The sequence below is a fragment of the Malaclemys terrapin genome, chromosome 4, assembly GCF_027887155.1.
Source record: "Malaclemys terrapin pileata isolate rMalTer1 chromosome 4, rMalTer1.hap1, whole genome shotgun sequence".
Lineage (NCBI taxonomy): Eukaryota > Metazoa > Chordata > Testudines > Emydidae > Malaclemys > Malaclemys terrapin.
The window spans coordinates 14,093,530-14,115,120 of record NC_071508.1 but is presented as its reverse complement, the minus strand read 5'-3'; the positions used below and the strand labels follow the sequence as shown (position 1 = coordinate 14,115,120).

Sequence of the window (21,591 nt, the reverse complement as noted above, 5' to 3'; positions counted from 1 at the left end):
GATCAAGCTAGCTCACTAATTCTAGCAGTGTAGCCATGGTGGCATGGGCTAGCCATGTGAGTACATACCTAGGGCCCCGGGCAAGCTTGTATTTGGGCAGCTAGCCGGTGCCATTTTGGCTACTCTGCTATTTTTAACAAGCTAGCTCAGGTATGCCGACGTGTGTCAGTCTTGCCACCCAATTGCCGCGTAGACATACCTAAGTGTATGTTTAGCATCTAGGATAATGGGGCCCTGATCTCTGCTATAACCTCTAGGTGCTACCATAGTGCAAATAAGAAGAGGGGATTTGCTGTCTGTGTTCATTCAGTTCTTTGGCTTCTCTGCCAAAACTGCCAGGAAGCACGTTTAGAGTCACTTGTGGGGGCAGTTTTGTGGTGTGGAGCCGCTAGTCTCAAGGCTGAGACCATCACAGATATCATTAATACCCACTGTAACCCCACCGTATCATCGGTAACTACTGGTGTGTTGCACCCACCTTGTGATCACCCGGCACTGGTGTAAATGAAGATGCAAGGTGCTGGGCAATGGAGGTCAGGAAGACACCCATGTGGCATTTTATACCTCAGGCAGGGGCAAAACAATGATGGCTGCCATAGTTACTAACCTCATATTCACTCCTACAGATGTTCAAGGAAATGGGTGCACTGGGGTTTTTTGCAGGGTTGACAGACCCACTGCTTGTGTATCCAGTTTCACTAGTCTCTCCTTCCAACTGTGTGCGCTAGGACACTCCAAGTGCATTGCCCCAGACCCACTCCTGCTGCCCTTGGCGCACGTCCTCTGTGTGCTCTGCCTTCTGCTGAGGCCTTGTGGGGTAGTTGCCCAGCTTTCCCCAGAATTCCCTGGTACAAACATCGTGGGTGGTTGCGTGGACACTTGTGATGGCAGAGAAGCTGCTGTGTGGGCTTTGTGATAAAGGGTGGGAGAAGAGACAGATTATACCCATTTCACAGATGGCCACTGAAGTAGAGAGAGATCCAAGTGACTTGCGCAAGGTGTTTGTGGCAAAGCCAGGAATTAAGCTTAAATCTCCCGAATCCCTGTCCAGTGATTTAACCACAACACTGTCCAGTTTACTTGCTCGTGCTTTGTCTAGTCTGGTTTTAATTGTCCAGGCATTGGGGTTTCTGCCACTGTCCTTTTGGGAAACTGTTGCCATGTCAGAAAGGCTTGTTGGCTGCGGTTCTAATACGCAAGCTGTAAAATGCCAAGAGCAGTAAGGAGAAATAAATAAATAAAACAGTAGGCCTCGGAGTGTTCACTTTAATTTCCATTAGCTGAGGGTTTTCTTTTTCTTTCTTTGCTGATTATATGTTCCTAGCAGAGACACTGCTGAACTATTTAAGTTATTTATGATGCTGTACAGAGAAGTTCCTGGCCTGGAACTGAGTTCTGGGCTGTCAGTCACAGCAAGTTTTCTTTTATTTCCATTTGAATACTTGAAAATAACAACGTAACCTTTTGTGCTGCCTGGAAGACTCTTTAATTATAACGTAGAGTCTTGATGGGGTCTCAGTATTACTGTTAGTCCCATTTTTGAGGTTTCTAGCTGGGTCCCTAAATTGTTTTGAAACTGGTAAAAGACAATATATTAATTTGTTGGTGTGGGGTTCTGGTTATTGGAAATGGGATGTAGAACCTTTCACCTCTTAAGTCAACAGTTTGAAGCCAACCCACATCAAAACTGACTAACTCACTGGACGGGGAGGATCCAGTGATTAGGGCCCTAGCCTAGGACCTGGGTGACCTGGGTTTAATTCCCTGCTCTGCCACAGACTTCCTGCATGATCTTTGTCAAATGGGGAGGCTAGTACCTTACATGGGTGTTGTGAGGATAAAAATATTAACAAGACTGTAAGGTGCTCAGATATTGCGGTAATGAGCAGGGCCATATACTTACCTAAGAGAGGCCATGGAATAGGCATTAGATGGATGTGAAATGAGTTTGGTGGGTCTTGCGCCACTTCCAGTGGAAAGTTGTCCATTTCTTGGAAACTACCGACTCAAATTGCTAGACTCATTGGCAGTCTTGGTAAAGAGATCTCCAATACTGTGGTGATGAGTGGAAGAATAAGACCTTAAGAGGCCACGTTATTCCTGCCCTTATAAGAGGTGGAGGTACACTGGCAGAGGGCCTATGAAGGACATTTGTACTGCTATTGCCCATGTTGTACCTGTCCCATGGACAAATAAAGTCTGCTGTTGAGACGCTGTCGGCCTGTTACCTGTGCTGAAAGTATCTAACAACTATTATTCTCTTGTGTCCCAGCATTGATTCTTAGAGCACCTGGAAACCCTTCTGGGATGCAGTTGCCTTTGTTAATGCTGTGGATTAAAAGGGACCAACCTGTACATTTTTCTTTCCAGCTCTTGTCATGCAAGGAAACTGTGACCTCAGTCACTGGACTGAATCATGTGCTCTGCTCCTTTGTGTTTCTCCTTTTTATTCTGGACCCAAGCATCCTGTCCCCTTATCCCCGCTGTGTGGCGGGCATGCTACCAAATAGGCTCTATGGTCCTTTGATGTCTGGAACATTTCCTAGATTGTTTTATTATTGTTGTTGTTGTTATTGTTTATTTTATTTATTATTCTAACAAAAATTGTTGCTAAAATACTTTGGAAGTAGTTAAATAAATAAATATAAAAAATAAATTAATGGAGAGATCCTATCTCCTAGAACTGGAAAGGACCTTGAAAGGTCATCGAGTCCAGCCCCCTGCCTTCACTAGCAGGACCAAGTACTGATTTTGCCCCAGATCCCTAAGTGGCCCCCTCCAGGATTGAACTCCCAACCCTGGGTTTAGGAGGCCAATGCTCAAACCACTGAGCTATCCCCTCCCTCTGTTCTATTAGCACGTTTAGTCTACCACCACTTGGTATGTTGAAAGTGATATGCAGACATTGATTGATTGATTAATTCTCAGAGCATCTTTGTCAGGTAGGGTAAGCATTAGTATCCCCATTTTACAGAGAAGGAAGTGACTTGTTCATGGCCATGCAGTGAGTCCGTGTCTGGGCCTCGGAATACAACTCTGGACTTTCAATGCTTGGCTCATTCCTCCAGCTCACACTGCCTTTTGCTTAAACAATATTTTCCATGAAGCGATCTCAAAGCACTTAATGATTTCAATAGATCACTGTCTTTCAGGTGACACTAGGGCTGTGTCTTTAAACCCCGAAATGGCAGAGGATTTGGCTTGAAGGATAAAACCGCAGGCTAATAGTGGCATTGGGGCTGAGACAACCTATTTCCAGTTGGTCAAAAAGAGCCTTGTTTGCACACTGGATGTTTTGCCAGACTCCCCTTCTGTTTCTCTTTTGTTAGAACAGACAGTATCTGGTGGAACCTATTGTAACAGTTGGAAGCAGAGCAAACAGATAAGTGTTCCTGGTGTTCATGAACCACCAGGCCATCTGAAGAGCAGTCAATTAGCTGAAGTCTTTATTTAGCGGCTTAGGTGGTATTTGATCACCGAGCAAGGAAAACTTGCCCTCAACTGTGCTTCTACGTACTCAACTCTTTTGACTTATTTTTCACTAAGGCCCTGATCTTGGGAGATGCTTAGCAACTCGTGGGATCAAGTGCTAAGGAAGTTTTAGCCCTAAAGCCCCCTAAGAAAAATGCAGCTACTAATGGAATAGTTTAAAAAGCTGGTTGGTAGGGGCAGCAACATGAAAGAGGAGAAACTGTCCAAAAAAAAAAAAAAAGGGGGGGGATTGCAGTATCCTGTAGAATGTACAGAGCGCTGGGCCTCAGCATTTCCTGGCCACCTGAGTGAATTAGCTTTGTATGTTATACAAGCTTGTGTGCTATTCTTACCGCGAAGAATATAAAGCCCAAGGACCAGATGAACAATAGATGCAGCCTTGACAACAGATTTCCACTGCATTGCTGAATCCGCAACCTTTGTCAGAGGATGAACAAGTTTATTAGCATTAACTCCCGCCCACCCACACTCCCCCCTGGGTTTTTCTGGGGACTCTGTTAATCTCTTTTACTTTTCCTAAAAAAGGATTGAATTTATCAGATGAATATGGATTGCTGAATGTACCCTGTTTGCAAGCAAAACAAAGCTCCAGGCATGTGGATGTGAAGATTGTTTCTCTTTCTAGACAAATCTTAACAGCCTTATAGAGTTGGAAAATGCTTTCATTTAAAGCTTCCTTGTAATCATTACTCAGTTGTAAATAATCCAGTCATGTTTTAGGGACTAATTCTGCTACTGTTACTAATTTCACCTTGTACGTTACCAAGGGCCTGATCTAAACTTCATTGAAGTCAGTGGAAAGAGTGCCAGTGACTTCAGTGATCTTTGGATCAGCTCCTAAATGATCCGCTTCATTTCTATGGGAATACTATACTCACATGGTAAAATACTACTGAATGCAAGCCAGGATGGCAGTATCAGGCCTCATAGTAATTGTTTAAATATACTTTATGTATGTGTGTGTATTTGTAAGATTCCATTTTATATAGAGGAGCTCAGCACCTCGGGAATAAATTAAGCCTAATAACACCCTGGGAGGTGGGGAAGTATCCCCATTTTATTGTTGGAAACTTAGGTACAGAGGTTAATTAACTGTCCCAAGGTGATGCAACAAATCGGTGGCAGAGTTGGGAATAAAACCCACAAGTTCTGATTGCTATTCCTTTGCTCCAAACCACATTTCCTCCCGTGTACCATCTAAGCAAACAATGCCAGAAGCTTTGCCAAGCATGGATTTCAAAACACCAGGTATAGATTCCAATACCAGGGTTCTAATGTCCATAATCATCCGATTGAGAGGAGGGGGAACCTGAAAGATGAAGTAGAGCTCTTCACTGCATGATGTTCAGTCATTTATTTCTGCAAAGCTGGCTTCTGTACCAGGGTGGGTGACATCTACTAATAATTCATAGGCTCTGAGCCTCTCAAGTTTATCTTTTGGCAAAAGGTAATCTCTGTGTTCCTAGCAGCTGGTGCCCTTGTCAAAGCTGGCTACTGTCATTCAGTGTGACCAGGATAGATGTTCTACTCCAGTCAGTCTCCAGCCCCATTTGGAAACCAAAAAATGTTAGGTTGGAGATCTGAGGGCTCTGATAATTTGTAGGGAGGAAGGGAGATAATCAACAGTGCAATTTTTAGCATGGCGGCTGTTAATCTTTAGATGAATTTATTCAAAAGGAAATCCTTATCTGATACCAAATGCTCATTAATATTTGTCATTAGTTGCAGCAGAAAGGGGATAACAATATTGGATATTCTGATACAGAGGCTTTAAAGTCAACTCTTTTTCTTTCACTATAGGCTGGGTGAAATTCAGATTTTCCCACCTACAAATTCATCAGACAATACTTTACCCCTACTCCCCTGCCACACACAGACACCCCAAAAAAAGTTCAACAAAAGCCAGAAAACTCTTGATCTGGCAGGTTTTCATCCAGAAGGATTTTTTTTCTGGTGGTCTGTTGGTAGGAGCTGCTCATCAAAAATGCTCATAGTTTGTTGTGAAATGGATGGGGGTGTGTGTATGTGTGTGTGTGTATATATATATATATATATATATATATATATAAAATGTATAATGAATCCTGTTCTGAGAACAATGATATAATGTAGCTTTATGTTGATTGCTCCCAGCTTTTTCACTAGAGCAGAGCAAAAAATTTTAAACAAAAAAAAGTGTTTTTCTAAAAGAATTTTGTCAAATTGTCAACTCTTTCAAATTTTCAGAGGGAGGGATGGTTGTTAAAAGTTTTGAGACACTTTTAATTAAAAGTTTGAACAAAACCAACACAGTTGTATTAGGAATTTCTTGTTTATTGAAAACTAGGCTTTTGATAAATGAAAATTTTCAAGAAAATGACATTGAGATGACAAACGAGGGTCGATTTGGAAGCCTCTGGAATGAAAACAACATTTTTATTTTTAAAAGTACCACCAAATTTTTTTTGTTCCACTTTTTTTGTCCACCAGTAAAATTTTCAAAGGCACTTAAGTGCCATTTTCAGAAGTGAGATAGGATGTCTCAGTGTAAGTAATGGGATTTGGGCTGCAGAGTGCACAAGTCATTTCTGAAAATGGGACTTAGGCTCCTAAATCACACAGGTGCTTTTGAAAAATTTAACGCCCCTCCTTATCTCCCCCCCCCCTTTTCTCAGGCACCTTTTTACCAGCGTCAGACTAGAACCTCAACTGTGCCAGGCACTACTGGCCTGAGCTGAACAGTATTGGCTACAGCGTCACGTATCTGAGATCCTGTTTGGGTGGCAGTGCTTTTAGGGCCTGGTTCTGTAATCATTACTCTCATAGGTTTTCCCATTGTAGTCTCTGGGCTTACTACTCATGTGCATAAGGGTCACACAGGATCAGACCCCTCTCGAGGATGGTGGTATCTAGTTAGAGGGGAAGAGGAGCAATATGTTGCAAAGACGGTGACTGCTCGGTAGAATCTAATGCAGTGGGAACAGAGTTTCCTTGTTTCACAATCCGAAAGCACTGAATGTGGGGCTGTATTGTATCCCTGCCTTTCTAGAGGTCTGATCAAACACTAGCTCAGAGCTCTTCAAGGAGCTGTGTCCTAGTGGTCAGACACTAAGCTGGGAGAGCCAGGAACTCCTTAGCTTTAATGATATTTCTCTCACATTAGAATCATATAGGGCCTGATCCAAAGCCCACTGAAGCAATGGAAAGACTCCTCTGGACTTCACAAGGTTGGAATCAGGCCCCAAGGGTTTGATTTTTCTGGAAGTGCTGAACATGCACAGCTGCAATTTGAGTTCTTGGTTCTCGTGACCTCTGAAAATCAAGCCCTCGTCGTCTTCCTTAATTTCCCCATCTGTAAAATGGGGAGAATACACCAGCATCTGCCTCACTTGAATAGTGCCAGAGTTGTGAAATGCTCTAAGGAACAAGAATGACGGCTATATTTGCCTTCCGTTTTGCCAGAGTAGCAGAAAAGCCACAGGGCGCCCTTAATGATTGATGAAAAATAATAATTACCTGAGGTTTCCATGTTTTCCTCCTGGAGGCTTTTTCTGCTCGACTTTAATTTTTCATGTGAAGTATTATCCGTTTGTGTTGAAAAGGACATGGGCTCTCTGCCCTGACAGCTCATTATGTGAGGGAAGAGAGTGGGGAGTGAGTGCATGTTGCACATGGTATGGCGCACGCCAGATGAAACGGGAGATTTATAGGTGAGGATACATAGATCTGGGGGGGGGAAGAGAGAACCCTGTGTTTAAAGATCACGGCCTTGATTCTTCTCTATAATTCATAGCCTCATGCCAAGGAGCCTTCCTCAGAGGGGAAGGCTGGTCCAGTGGGTAGTGTGTTCACAATGGTTAGTGTGTCCTGTGTGATGCTGGGCAAGTGACTAAGTCTCTCTCTGTGCTCCAGTTGCCCATTGTTTATTCCACTGCCCTCCCTCACAGGGGTGTTGTGAGGATAAATACAGTAAAGATTGCGAGGTGCTCAGATATCACAGTGATGGGGCCATAGAAGTACTTAAGATAGGCAGAGAGCTATACTAGGAGGGACTTACCTCTGGCAAAAGACAATGGGCTTAATTGTACTGTCTCTCCCCCCCCCCCCCCCCCCGCCCTCATGGGTGTTGCCGCCAGAAGGTTTTAAAATACAGTCAGGGCTCCTCCATAGGGAACTCCCCAGAGGTGTCGAATCAAGTATTTCCCCAGTACCAGTCCTTGTCCTTTCCCTGGCTAATACTCCACATTTGATTGCACTGGTCTGCTCCATTCGCTGCTAGAGCAAAGGTCATAGGCATTTTGCCCTGCCTTGACTTTCCACCACATGCCAGGTTCTGTTGGCTTCCTCGAGTGGGAACCCAGAAGTGAGCAGAGTTAGGATGGTTTCATCAGTGGCTCTCTCCATCTTTAACTCATCTCAAGGGAACTTTTTTTTTTTTTAACCAAAAGAACTAGCTAAGGGTTAAAATATCGATCTTCATTCAGTCTCTTTGGCTTTTCCTAGATCTTAAGGTCAGAAGGGACCATTTTGATCAACTAGCCTGACCTCCTGTGTAACACGGGCCAGAGAACTTTGCCTAGTGATTCTTGCATCTAGGACAGTAACTTGTAGTTGAGAGCATCACTTTTAGAAAGGCATGCCAAATTTTGTCATTTAGTTTCAAATGCGCTTCTATTGAATCATATACTTTAGGACTAGATCTCATGCCTAGGTACTGTGGCTATCAAGTGCTCCATAAAAGGCATGTGGGTCCAGTCTTTCCCACGTCCCAGTTAAAATGCAACTGTGCTTATTATACATGAGACAAGGTAGGTGAAGTAGTATGTTATTGGACCAACTTCTGCTGGTGAAAGAAACAAGCGATAGAGCTCCACAGAGCTCTGTGGAACTCGGAAGCTTGTCTCTTTCACCAGCAGAAGTTGGTCAAATAACCACCTTGTGTCTCCTATCCTGGGACCATCGCTGCAAACAACTTAGTGTTTTGTCCAATCTAATTTTAAACATTTTTGCCTGTGAACAAAGAAACAGATAGCAAACACTGTTTAAGTTAAATCTACGTGGTAATTGAAAGACTAGTTCATTTCACTTAACCTCTTTTGGAATGGAATAATCATTTTCTTCTTCTCTCTGGTTGGATAGTTTCCTTTTAGCTTTTGTGCAGACCCAACAAGCGCAAGTAAGCTCCAGCCTGCTACTGAAATGATTTGAAATGCCTAAAACATCTATATTTCTGCGCTTCAAACCCCTCTATAGTTTGATCCTTTCCCCGCTGATGTAAATTGCAAGGAGCGTGGGGAGGGTGAGTGGTGGAAGTTTTATAATTACACAGCTATTGTGGGAGAACAAAAGGTACCCAGCCTTTTACTGAATCTTTTATGACTTGTGGAATCATTTGTTATGTTTGTTTGGTTTTCTTTTTCCCTTTAGATCTGCCGGAGGCGCATAAAACGGAGCATAACCAGTTTCAAATGCAACAGAATCTAGGTTTTGGAATTGCTGGCTTGTTTTTGTTGTTGCTTATAATTTGAGAGGTCTTCATAATTAATTTACTCAAATCTCATTCGTCACTGCATGATACTGGGTACAGGGCATTAGCAATTGACGGGCCGTTTAATTTCAAATATGTCTAACGGGTTTAGAGTGACAGGACATAGGAAACTCAGACAAACTTCATACTTCTCTCATTTGTAATTTAAAACAAACCTTTGTCTGATAACCAGTGTGAAGACTGAGGGGCTGATGAGCTGAGTAGTAAACTAACATCCCTTCCCAAAAGGGATATTTAAATATATTTTCATTATATAAACACTTGAGCCGAATGAAAATATTGATTTTTAAATTGATTAAATCCATTGATTTAAATGGAGCTGTGCCAGATTATAATAGCAGAGGATTTAGCCTGGTCTGTCTCTCTCTGGTTAGAATGATGCAGTGCTGGGGCCAAATCCTTCCCTACAGTTCAGCTGTTTTACGACTGGTTAACCAGCACATGGCATAGAATTAGTGGTAGTGCTTGATGTTTTCCACACACAGAGGAACAATCCCTGCCCCAGAGAGCATACGATTGAATAAACAAATGCAGATGAAGGATGGCAGGAAAGGGTGGAACATTCATTGTGATTGGATGGGGGTTGGGATGGATAAATCCAAATCTTACTAGTTGTTTTCATAGGGGTCATATCCCAGGGGAATTGCATATTCCTCATTTCCACCTATGTTTCTTTTGTCACACACAGTTTCCCTAATGATAAATAATGCAGTGTATTGTACCTGCAAAATTTATGCTTTTGAGCTCTCCTCATCTAAGTCAGAAAAGTGACTCTAAGATTGGCTCTGAGATCCTCCTCGCTCTGCTTATCTCCTCTTGCGTGCCTTTGAGTCGTATACACAAAATTTTATTCCTGTTAGCCCTGCAGGGCTCAATAAAGCTATGGAATAGTAATCTACGTTTTATTCTGCCTTGTGCATAATTTGGTGTAATTGTCAGCAAGCTGTGGATATAAGACGGGATAAAAGAACCAGCCTCTTTTTTAAATCCCAGGCTGACTTTTGCAAGGCTAACAGTGAGAAAAAAACATGTCTTGACTTGCAAATGGAGCATATTTTCCCTGGAATCATTGAAAGATGATAAATGCAGAACCCCACCATGCCAATTTTAGAGACACATTTCCTGGATTACAACTGCTCTTTCACAAGCAAGGCCCAGTAATCCCCATAGCCCATATTTTTCCCCTTTCTCCCATTAATAGCCTGGATTGTGAATTTATGGCTCATTAGATAAGTGCTCTGTTGCAAAGAAAAGGCGAGTGTGGCTAACTAGCTCTTGAACTACATATGTCAAAAACATGAGCAGTCTACAGTGACGCACTTTGTGTGTTTGTGCGGCTTGTCTCTTATCATGCCCCGTATTTGTTCTGGGCAGGTTGTATTTCGGTGAGCAGTAATCCCAGTGCCAGATAAAGTGTGGGTACCGGAGATGGGTCTGACTTGGCAGTCTAGTAGGAAGGATGGCTAAGGTTGGGAGACCTGGCTTCAATTCCTTGCTCTGTCTCAGACTTCTTGGGTGACCTTGACCAAGTTACTTAGGGTTTGTTTACACAGGGGATACTCAGGAAAGTTAACCAAAATTAATTAAAGGTGCGAAATTTAAAATGGGTTTGCTAAACTGCATTAAATTCTTTTGTGGACATTCTCATTCAGAATTTAAGTGGCCTTAATTCAGTTTAGCGTAATTCACTTTGAATTCACTTAATTCACCTCAGTTCCCCCATCTGTAAAATGGGGATAACAGCATTGCCCTACCTATCAGGTGTATTGTGAGATGCTCAGATACTACAGTGATGGGTGCTGTAGCGATGTAGATCCTAAGAGATGATTGAGTAGGCTGTGGCAATTTGGGTTCCTTGTTTTAAGTGTCCACTTTTTAATTTTTATGCTGAGGAAGGTGGAGCTAAAACTTGAGGTCCAGGTATTCCAAAAGAGCTCTGCTCCCACCAGCTTCTAGTTAGGTACCTAAACAAGGGACCAGAATTTCATAAGTGTGTTGCACCTAGCACCTCCCACTCATTGTTCTCAGTGGGGGTAGGGAGGGCTCGCCATTGTTCTTAATGGAGACTGCTGTGTGTGGAGCCCTTTTGAAAATCTGGCTGCTTTCCTTAGGTGCCTATATGGAGCTGACCTCTTGTGAAATCCTGTCTCTCAAACTATTTTCTTCAAATGCTGGAGCCATGGCATGACAGTTGTCACATCAACTGCACTTGTAGCTCCTTGGTGTGAAGATGCACTCTAAGAGCACTAATTTAATCTCCTGACACCTTTGCAGGTGGGGTATGTGTTAATATCCCTATTTTGAAGGTGGATGAACTTAGACCTGATTTATACACACACAGTTAGCACTGTGTGTTTGTTTTCCAACTGATTTAGTTAAGCCAGTGCAAAACCATGTGTGGGTCCTCTTAATTTGATTTAAAACCTAATTTATATCCGTTTAGCTTGTGTCTGTAAATTTAAACAGATGTATTTAAACAGTAAAGATAAACAGAGATAAGCCAGGTTTAAACTGAATTAAGAGTGTCTGCACTGGTTTTATGAACGGCTTTTAGTTAAAATAGTGCAACGCGTCTATGTAGACAAGGCCTTAGGCCAAAGTCACAGGGCAAGTCAGTGGCAGAGTTGGGAGTAGACCCTGAGTCATGAGTCCTCTGCTTTGACCACCAGATTACAACAATCCATGATGCACAGGAAATTGTGTCAGGATGTGTACAATAATGGTGCAAGTTAGAGTTCACAGGTGATCGGAGTCATTTTTATCATGTCATTTTTATGATGTTAGTGCACAGATACCAGCATCACCGATCTCTCTGCCAGCATCTCTAGTCTTTGTTTAGTGAGAGGGTTTTCTTATTTTTATCCCCTCTTCCTTTCCCCGTCAGTGTAATATGCTGGTGGCATGAATGTCATTGTGCGGTTCTTTCAGAATAGATGTGGTGTTGGGGCATAGGGCAAAGCTTGATCTTGGGTGTCATTTCAGGCATTCTTATTCTGCGATTGACCTGCTACTGTCCTAAATTCAGCATTGTTAGCCAGTGTTGATTCTCTCCACGGCTTCTCGGCTATGCTGCGTCACAGGCAAATTTAGCAGGACATCTGTAGACATCAAAGAAACACAAGAATATCACGTGTCTGTGAAGGAGTATTGTCTAGTGGTTTGAGCTGGGGTTTAGGAGTTGGGATTTCTGGATCGTGCCCCAGGCTCTGCCACTTGGATCATTGGCTGACCCCTAGCTAGTCACTTTAACCCATGTGGGTTTCACCTCCCCCCCCCCTCCCCAACCTGTAAGGGGGCGCTTGTGACTTTTGATTGATTGTAAAGCACTTGGAGATCCTAGGATGAAAAGTGTGGTGGAAGTGCAAACTGCATGCACAGAAAAGGATTAGCCGTGTGTTACTGGCGCCAGTGCAGCTGGGTGTGCCCTTTAAATCCTGATGTGGTCACTGATTTGCATGTTCTACTAAATCTTTACTAAGCAGCGGCCATGATCCACTGACACTGGGTGAAGGGGTAAACAAACCCACAGAGCCTTCAACCTCTCTGTCTCACCAGGGCTCTTTTTAGCAAACCCTGTTCCCTTGAGAGTACCAAATCCAACTCTGGAGTTGATCCTTCTCTTGTCAGCATCCTCTCCCCAAGTGGATCCTAGCAGCGTCCTCCTCCATGCATGCACAGACAGACAATTACTGAGAAGTTTTGCTAACAGTTTATTTCATCCTGTTTCTGTGAAACAGGAAATGTGGCAACGGCTTATGGTTAATCGCTTCTGTTTTTTTCTTCAACCAGAATTGCAGAAACTTTGCAAAATAGGAGCTTAGGGCAGATTCATGAAGAGCAGTAAAAGGCTTGCAGACCTCAGGCTAGACTTCATAGGACTCTTAACAAATGACTCTGTTATGATAAAATCATTTTACTGCCACTGTTTCTCCATCCGGACAATGGGTCTTTGCCTAGTTGCATTTCAGTCCTTGCTCCCACCCACCTGCAGTGTTTGTCTGTCTTTTTACTGTAAAAATTGTCACATTTCCTAACTGACAATCCTGATCTGACTTGGCTAGTGGGCTGCAGGTCCAGTTTGTCTCCATCCTTCACTGACAGCTGTCACTTGTGGGGCACCCAGCTCCATTCACTGTGCAGCACGTGCCACATTCCCCTGCAAAGATTTGTTAGCACCCTTCATTCAGTTTTAACTTAGCGCGAAATATGTCCTGAGAGCTGTTGATGCCCTCTTATCCCTTAGGGAAACCTCTCCTTGTAGAGAAGCTGCATCTGCTTCAGCCAGCTCCCTCCCTGGAAACAAAAACAATTGCTAAAGATAATAAGGAGGCTTTCGCTAGATCCTATGAGGGATCCCATGACATGCTTACCTCTGCTTGGTGAGCAGTGAATCTCCCTGGGCTTCGGCGTTCAGATGGAAAGAATGAATTAAGTCCTGTAGCACTGGTTTAGTGGTTCTCTTTCCAGATCCATCCCTAAATTGCTGTATGATCTTGAGCAAGTCATTGCATTTCTCTCTGACTCTATTTTCCCATCTGTAAAACAGGTATACTACTTCCCTGGGATGCTGGGGGGTTTAAGCTCTGGCACTTTGAGATTCTTGGATGACAGGCAATGTAGAGGTGCGAAGTGTAGCATTCTAACCCCTTTTCTCTCCTGGGAAGAGGCCCATTGGATGCTTTGAGGCACTTGGATGGAGACAGAAACCATCTCGCAGCACTATGTGGAATGGAGAGGAAGGGATATGTCTGTCTCTGTAATGCATCCTTCAAACAGCATGACGCATTGATTGTTATCCAGAACTGACGCTGGGCCGAAGTAGTCCTTGATGCAACTCCACTGATGCTGGTAGATTTACACCAGAGATGGATTTTGGTTCACTGTGCCCAGCACCTGTCTCTGACCATCTCAGCTTCGCAAGCAGCAGGAAGAGGTTAAGGGAAGAAGCCTTTGAACTTCCCAGTTCTTTATATAGCACCCTGGATCCTCTCCCCTTGTATCTTGGCTATTAATAGCTGTGTAAATAAAACAGGATGGGGCAGTTGCTTTGGGGGGTGTCGCGTCCAGAAAGGCTGCCACAGGTTCTGCCCGCTCTCTGGCATGCAGGGAAATGCCTTGACAGGGCAGCCTTGTGCTAGAGATGGACTTGAAACCAAAAACGGGCCCCAGACACACCCAGACTGCAGGAATGTTTAAGATCCAACTCCATGGGTTTCAGCTCGAGTCCCCGGGGCCTAGCGCTGTCTCCGGGACTCAGTGGTGATCGCCTCGGCTCTGGAGGATAACCCGATTGATGCACTAGTTGCTGGTTATGCGGATTCTTGTTCCTTAATAACTGGCCTCTCCATCCAGAGATCCGTGTGCTTTACAAAGATGAGTGGGTGTTGTGATCCCCGTTTTGCAGAGGGGGAAGCTGAGGCAGGGGAAGTGACGTGTCCGGGCACCCAGGAGGCCAGGGGTAGAGCTAGGAATGGAATGCAGCTGGGAATATTGCCCCTCCGACTAAGCTGTGGCTCTCCCTGCTGGAGAGTCCTCCATGAAGCATGTCTTGGGGCAATGGGAAATCAGATGCTCATGGCCGCAAAAAAAATTTAAACCAATTTGGGAAATCTGATTATTCCAATGGGGAACTCCATTTCCTCTATCCTACCGGCCCTTATAGTGGCACCATCAAGATGAGGGATTTCTGATTAATTATTCTTTATTGTACTTAGGATGGGTTTGGAATTATTTTAACAGCTTACTCTCCTTTGCGATTAGGGACAATGATTATGATATCTTAATCTGTTGAATTTTTCTTCTTTCGCTCCTAGGGAAATGTCCCCAAACAGATCCATTTTCTCCCATGTCCTCTTTATTAGAAATAATGAATTGTTTTCTTGTGCACATCTCATGGCTTGCTACTCTATTGCTTAGTTGATATTGGTCATATGTCAGGTGGTTTTTCTTTTTCTAGATTAGGGGTTCATTGCTTTTGAAAATCAGTTTCCTGGTGTGAAAGCTCCATGGAAAGAGAACTTTAAAACTTCCTTTCCGTGAATATTTGAGCATGTGAACTGAAAATTGACCTTCTCAGAGCACTGGTGCTTGTAGAATTCAATAGCATAAATGTTCCCAGATTAGCAAAGGGAGATGAACAGTGCCAAAGAGACTGGATTTAGAAATTCAAATGAATATCCACTGATTGATTGCTGCAGTATTTGCCCAGCTCCCATCTTTAATATTGCAATGCAGTTTCCCTTTAAAATCTGAACTGCAGTAATTAGAATGGTTCTTACATTTCAAGCCCACTTAAATGCTGGTATCATGGAAACCAACTTCTGTGGTTTGCAGCACATCTGATGTCTAACTCAGGGGGAAAAAATATCTTGATAGTCTCTGGAGCCTATATTGAGTTTGCCTTGTGTCGTTTTTGAACAGAAGGATACCAGTTTAGTTTAAGGTCCGGTAACTGAAAATGGTGTCCTTTTCTTTCAAACCACAGCACAAAATGTACTGCTGGCTGAGAAGTGTTTTAAGCACATGGTCAGCTCTTAACTACATTCAGGGTTATGGCAAGTGACTTGTGTTGGCTGACAGTTCTGTTTCCAAAACAACTTTGTTACTTTCCAGGCACCTTAAATTGCTTGTTAGCAATTGGAAGCAGTTTAACCATCTGTCCCTAAACACTGGGGGCTTCATAAGAGCAAATTAATTCCACACCAGATGCAAAATGATTTGTAAAATGGCCCCCCAAGAGAGAGCAGCAAGGCTGTTAAAACCCATATTGGTTAAGTCATCATGCAAGGGTTCTTTTTAAATTAAAGTTGTACATGGAAGAGGGAAGAAGCAAACTATGATTTGGCCACTTTCTGTGTGTCTCTTAAATGAGTAAAATTATGACAGGAAGGAGTTTGAAGCCATGTGTAATTTGCTGCACCAAGAATGGAGAGAGTTAAAGAAAATTAAAAAACGATGCTGGTGTCCATGCTGCAGCCAACTGTTGAAATCCATCATTGAGAGAGAGAGAGTAAGTTTTTCCTTATGCAAGACAAACCACTGTGTGGGTATTTTGTTGTGGAGACAGCAGCGAAATGAGGACAGATGCATGGATGGATGTTAAGTGGCAGGCCGCAACTTTTACTAAACTTAAATAAAGGGGAGGAGCAATACCTGCCCATCACCCATACTCCCCTATCCCAGGCATTTAATTGGTTCCAGTGCGGGAGTTACAGGGCTCCTACTGTAAAACTCGTAACTTGGAGTATGCTCTCATCAGCCTTACCCCCCCCCCCCCCCCCCCCGGACTCGGCTACCCACCCTCCAACCCAGGAGGACAGAGGGTGCAGAGGGGCAGTGACCTCGTCCCATGAGGGCCACAAGGTTTCACCCTATCTCATGAATCCCAGGTTTTTTACCTCCGGGAACCATTCATTATTCATTTTATCCTTTTAACCACATTGGAAACCGGCTGCAAGTTGCGAGGACTGAACAAGTCAACCAAGATACTAAATGCATTCCTGGCTAACCTGCTGTGGCTTGAAGGTGCTGCAAGGAAGGTGAAAAACTCTCCAATCCTCTGCCAATTGGCCCATGGGAGAAAAAGTTCCTTCTTGACACTCCTCCCCTCCCCCCCCAAACAGGGGATCGGCTAGACCTGCAGCATCTGTCAGGCCGGATTCCCCTTACTAGTTCAGGGTGGGTAGGTGGGGCGGCTGGAACGGGGCCAAAAGAGGCTCCAAATGGCCGCTGTTCCAGAGTAAGTCCTGGAAGTTAGGGAATGCTAGCTGCACCTCTCCCACCCCCCTCAACTGGCCGGAGATTCCAATGGGGAGTTGCGGGGGGGAGCTATATGATGTCCCTCAGTGAGTGTCTCCTTCGCTTGCTGCTGGGGGTGTCCCCCTTCCACCACTGGCCCCATCAAGTTCTCCCACCCGTTGAGGCAGATGGGTGGCATGTTACATCAATTTAAAAAATGTAAATCTAGAAATGAGCAGAAGGCTCCTTCGTGATGTATTTTGGGGTCATCATATGCTTGGTCTTAAGGCCAGGCAATCAGACTTCTTTTGAGTCATTTAATGAGAGATCTGCCACTTAAAATATGTGTCATTGCTGGTAGTCAGTTATCCACAGTTACACCCATGTCTTCTGTCCTTTCCCTCTGCTTAAAGTAAGAGGATGTAGAGACAAGTCAGGGAGGAAGTGGTAAACAGGGCAAACTTGTAAAGTTTAGGTAGATTTGGGGGGAGGGGACTGAATTAGGACCCATTTTCCATTAACCGAATCTAGTTCAATCCTCGCTGTAATCCTTGGTAGAGAACGGGAGCCAGTTAATAAATGAATAGCATAGATACTGAAGCAAATGATTCAAGAGAGCCTTTGCGCAGATCACGATTTAGCTGCCTTACACTGAGCTGGGAGAGGGGACTGGACCAACAGGATTGGCGTGTGTGGATATCCCAGGCTGGAATAGCAGGAGGTAGAGCTTTGGGAGCGAGGGGACCTGGAAAAGCAATGGTGCTGCAGATCTGGATTGAGCTGCATTGGGAGAGTTGCGGGGAGGCGGGAATAGGAGTGGAGTTGGAAGGTGTTCTGCGGGATAGGATGGCTCTGTGGTGGTCGAGCTGCATGGGGATTCAGGGATGGAATAGCAGAGGTTCTGCAGGTGAGGATAGAGGTGAATTGGCAGCTCTTGGAGATCTAGAACCAATGTCATCAGCTTCTTGCTTTCAGGATTATCGGCAAGTAACTTAAATCGTTTAAAATAAATTGGAGGAAACCATTCACAAATGAAAACAATGCAATGGATGAAATACAAGGATTTGGGCATGCAAATTAGCCACCTTCTGCTAAAATGTTCCAAGGGATATGATTTGGCTGATAGATGTTAATGAACAAGTTGCCAGTCTTTCTCACTTGGGGTCCAATCGCAGTATTCCCGTGTCAGCTCCAGTATGCTCCATAATTAATGCCTGCCTTGTGCCTGCTGATAAACACTGGTGACAGCTGTCTCCCTGGTGCTCACCACATTACTGGAGACTCTATGCTTCCTCCATGGAAACCAAATGGCATCGTTATCACAGACTTGTTCAAGGGGCTCTTAACTGCCGGCATGTGTTGTTTTCTCATTTGAGAACGTCACAACAAAGGAGTGACCTGCCTTAACAGGAAGAGGCAAATTACAGGGATAAAGAGACTGATGTAGCCAATCTGTCTGTTGGCTTATGCCCATATCTGTTTGGAACAATATGTGATCTAGTAGCTGGTGGAAGGGACTTAGGCCTTGTCTACATGGGAAGGTTTTTGTATGTTTGCATCTATGTCTGGGGCTTTTTGGATAACCTAAGGTGTGAAATTAAACCAAAATAGTTATTCCAGTGTAGCTTCCTGTGTGGACACTCTTACAGCAGAATAACATGTGTCTACATGGTGTGTTATACCAGTATAACCGTTGAAACTTGCCCATGTAGACATGACTTCAGTCAGTTCAGCAAAAAAAATACAATTGCTTTATCTTTATTAGACTTTTATAGGGAGTTAATTAGGTTGACCTGGGTTACTCAATCTAATATCAGACCTTTAAATTCTAGTCTAGACATGGCCAGAGAGTCAGGACTCCTGGGTTCTGTTCCTGGCTCAGATACCAACTTGCCATGTGATAATGGGCAAGTCATGGGTTGGCAGTCTGAGAGAGACCAGGACTGAATAATAGAGTTAATGATTGGTGGTATCCCCAGAATACAGAAGACTTCACTCTTCAGGATTCTCAGTAAAAACTCCAGCTGTTGGCTGAATAGGCTGAATTTTCCACTAGCACAAAATTCACCAGGAGGGAGTTAATAGAATTTGGGAAACCATGGGTGGAAAAAGAAATAGGTCACCTCGTGCAGAACTCTATCAGTATTGCTGTTAAATATATTGGTTAAGATTTTCAAACAGTCCAGGGGATTTAGGCACACAACTGCTATTAATTTTAATTGAACCTGTGTCTAAATCCCCATGACTGCTTTGAAAATCTCAGTCCTTAACGTGTCTGCCAGAGAGCCCTGATTCAGCAAAGCACATGGGCACAAGAAGCACATAAAGTTAAGCACGTGCTTAAGTCGTTTGCTGACTTGTGACCTTAAATAGGTTTGTTGTGATAAATGTTCGTCCTTGTGATACATGGATACAACATGAACCCAAAAGAAAGGGAGAGAAAGCAAAAGGGTAAGTATGCTGTCAGGCAAGTTAACTGTACAGACTTCTCCCCCCAGGTTATTACGTGGGATTCTTGTTGAATGGGGCATTCATTGATCTAAGGGGCTCGTTGGAAGTGTTTTGGTCCTTACCTGACCTCTCCACCATTCTCTAGTAAGGTTTTGGGAATTTTAAGTTGGAAACCTTATGGATACTAAAACTGGCCCAGGGATCGTGTGGGAATTGTGTACTAAGATCCTTAACCTATTCTCTTCTCTTATTTTTTTTTTTTTAAAGAAATATCATTCGCCAGGAGCGATATCGTATTATACACAGATTGCTGATTCTGTCTCTCATGTTCCAGGACTGGAGTGATCTTTTAATAACAGGTCACTGCCTTGACGACAGAGCTTTCATCTTGCAATTTGCTGGTTTTGTTGCCTTTGTGGAGTGGCAGGAACATGGGGGCTGCATTATTTGTGGGCTATGTTGTGTTTGATTTTAAATTCATGCTTACACAGCATAAAAGGAGATTAGGGGGAAATGCAGCACGTACGTTCACCATAATAACCCAAGCTTTTCCATCCAGTGGTCTGGGTATATGAAAATCGTTCCTTCCTAGGAAACATCGAGGATTGCCTGAGTGTGTTGAGATTTTGTTTAGGCCAGGATGGCTGCATCTGCACTAGGAAAAAGGTGGGGCACTAAGAGTGCCCCCTACTGTTTACCCTCAGTACCACACGGATTAATGTACGTGGAGACTGGTGGGAGGGATGGTGCTACTCTGAGAGTAACCCAAACCATGCAACCGCAGCCATTCAAATGCAAGCCTAAACTTTCCTCATGTCCTGGTCCCTCCTGGGTCCTGTTTCCATTCTGCGTGAGAAGGTCGTGCAGCCATGCACAGCTGTCAGGACAAGGAGTGATGTGCATGCACACGTTGCAGAATCTGCTGGTTATCCTGACTTGGCATTTATAACCCCTTTTGACATGCTGCAGGAGGGATACTGTTGAAAGCCCCTGCATTCCTGCGCAGAAAAGTGTTCTTTCTATTGGCCCCAGGACTGTGCTTTACCATTAGGTTCTAATGAATCTAATTACCACGAGTGGATTTCAGCTCTCCCTCTTCATCTGGGGAATTGTCCCACAGGTAGGGTGAGGTGTTGAAGGGCTTACACCCAGGAGTTTTAGGGCAGCTCAAAGGAGCAGTGAGCTGAAAAGGCATTGTTCTAGCCTGCTCTGTAATCCCCTAACCATATGCAAAGAAACCCAGTTTATCCCACAGAGCTTTTGTTTGGAGACCTCAGGTCTCATTTTAGGCCTACCAGCCTTGATTTGTATATCCCTTAATACTTAAAGTTCTCAGTTAAAACTAACTTTAGTCAGTCAACATAAAAGATGAGTCCTGCTAGTGATCTCAGGCAGCATCTATCTGAAATGTATTTATGGCCCTGCTTCTGGGGAAGGTGGTGTTTTATGACAAATGCAGCAGTGCATTGTAGTGTGAAATGCCACTCACTGATACTATTCCAAGACACGCATGAATTTGTTTACAGTATGCATGGACTCTGGACTATAGAGTCTCTGTTCTTTAAAGGAGACTTTATCCTTTGACGCTCAGCCAAATTGAAGAGACTCTCTGCAAATGCTTCTGGGTGCAAACCAAGCTACGCCCCAAAATGAAGAGGGAGTTGCAGTTGGAGCACATTAATAACATTAGTTAGTTTTTCATTAACCACATTTAATTTTTATTTAGGGACAAAGGTATTGCCAGGCCGATCAGACCAGTGCTAGAGAGGAAAGCCAGGCTGAGATTCAGGAGGTTTGGGTGCAAGTCCTGGCTGTGCAACCGATTCTCTGTGTGACCTGGGCAAGTCACTTCTTCTGTTTGTGCCTCAGCTCCCTGTCTTTTAACCAGGAGATAATAATCCTTCTCTGCCTTATAGGGATGTTGGCAGAATAAATCCATTAGTGGATGTGATGGGCTCAGAGGTTACAATGGTACATACTCTGATCCTGATGCAACGCCCGTTGTTGTCTGAATCTTTCACTTGACTTCACTGAGACATGGATTGGGCCCTGAGTGAGTACCTACCATTGTAGCCTCTGAGCCACTTACATCCACTAATGGTATAGATATATTCCTGGTCCACCATTTCAGGTACACTGCCTCCAGCTGTGACCAACTTTCAATGCTTAAGAAACAGGCAAAACCTCCCTATAAGGAGGCTGCTTTCAATTGGCCAATACTATGCACAAGGCTAGGAGGGGGATTCCTTCCTGGCCTCTGCAGTGTGTTAGCATTATGCCTTGAAGCATGAGAGTTAATTATCTGTCACATGGATTGCTACATATGATATGGCTATAAAATTATCCAGCCCCTTCTTTAAAAAAGGCAGCTACAGTATCTGACC

At 43.9% G+C, this 21,591-nt stretch overlaps 1 protein-coding gene across 4 annotated transcripts in view; it reads left to right on the top strand.

The window, feature by feature from the left end:
* The window catches only part of RASSF5 (Ras association domain family member 5), a 98,897-nt gene that overhangs the window by 61,009 nt on the left and 16,297 nt on the right, over nucleotides 1-21,591 (top strand). Inside the window, exon 1 of one of the 4 annotated variants that reach the window (XM_054024924.1) lies at nucleotides 17,435-17,477. The exons of the other annotated variants lie outside the window; for them this stretch is intronic. The gene's annotated coding sequence lies outside the window, so the exon portion shown is untranslated. Of the gene's footprint in view, nucleotides 1-17,434; nucleotides 17,478-21,591 lie in introns of those variants that run through there. 4 annotated transcript variants of the gene reach the window in all.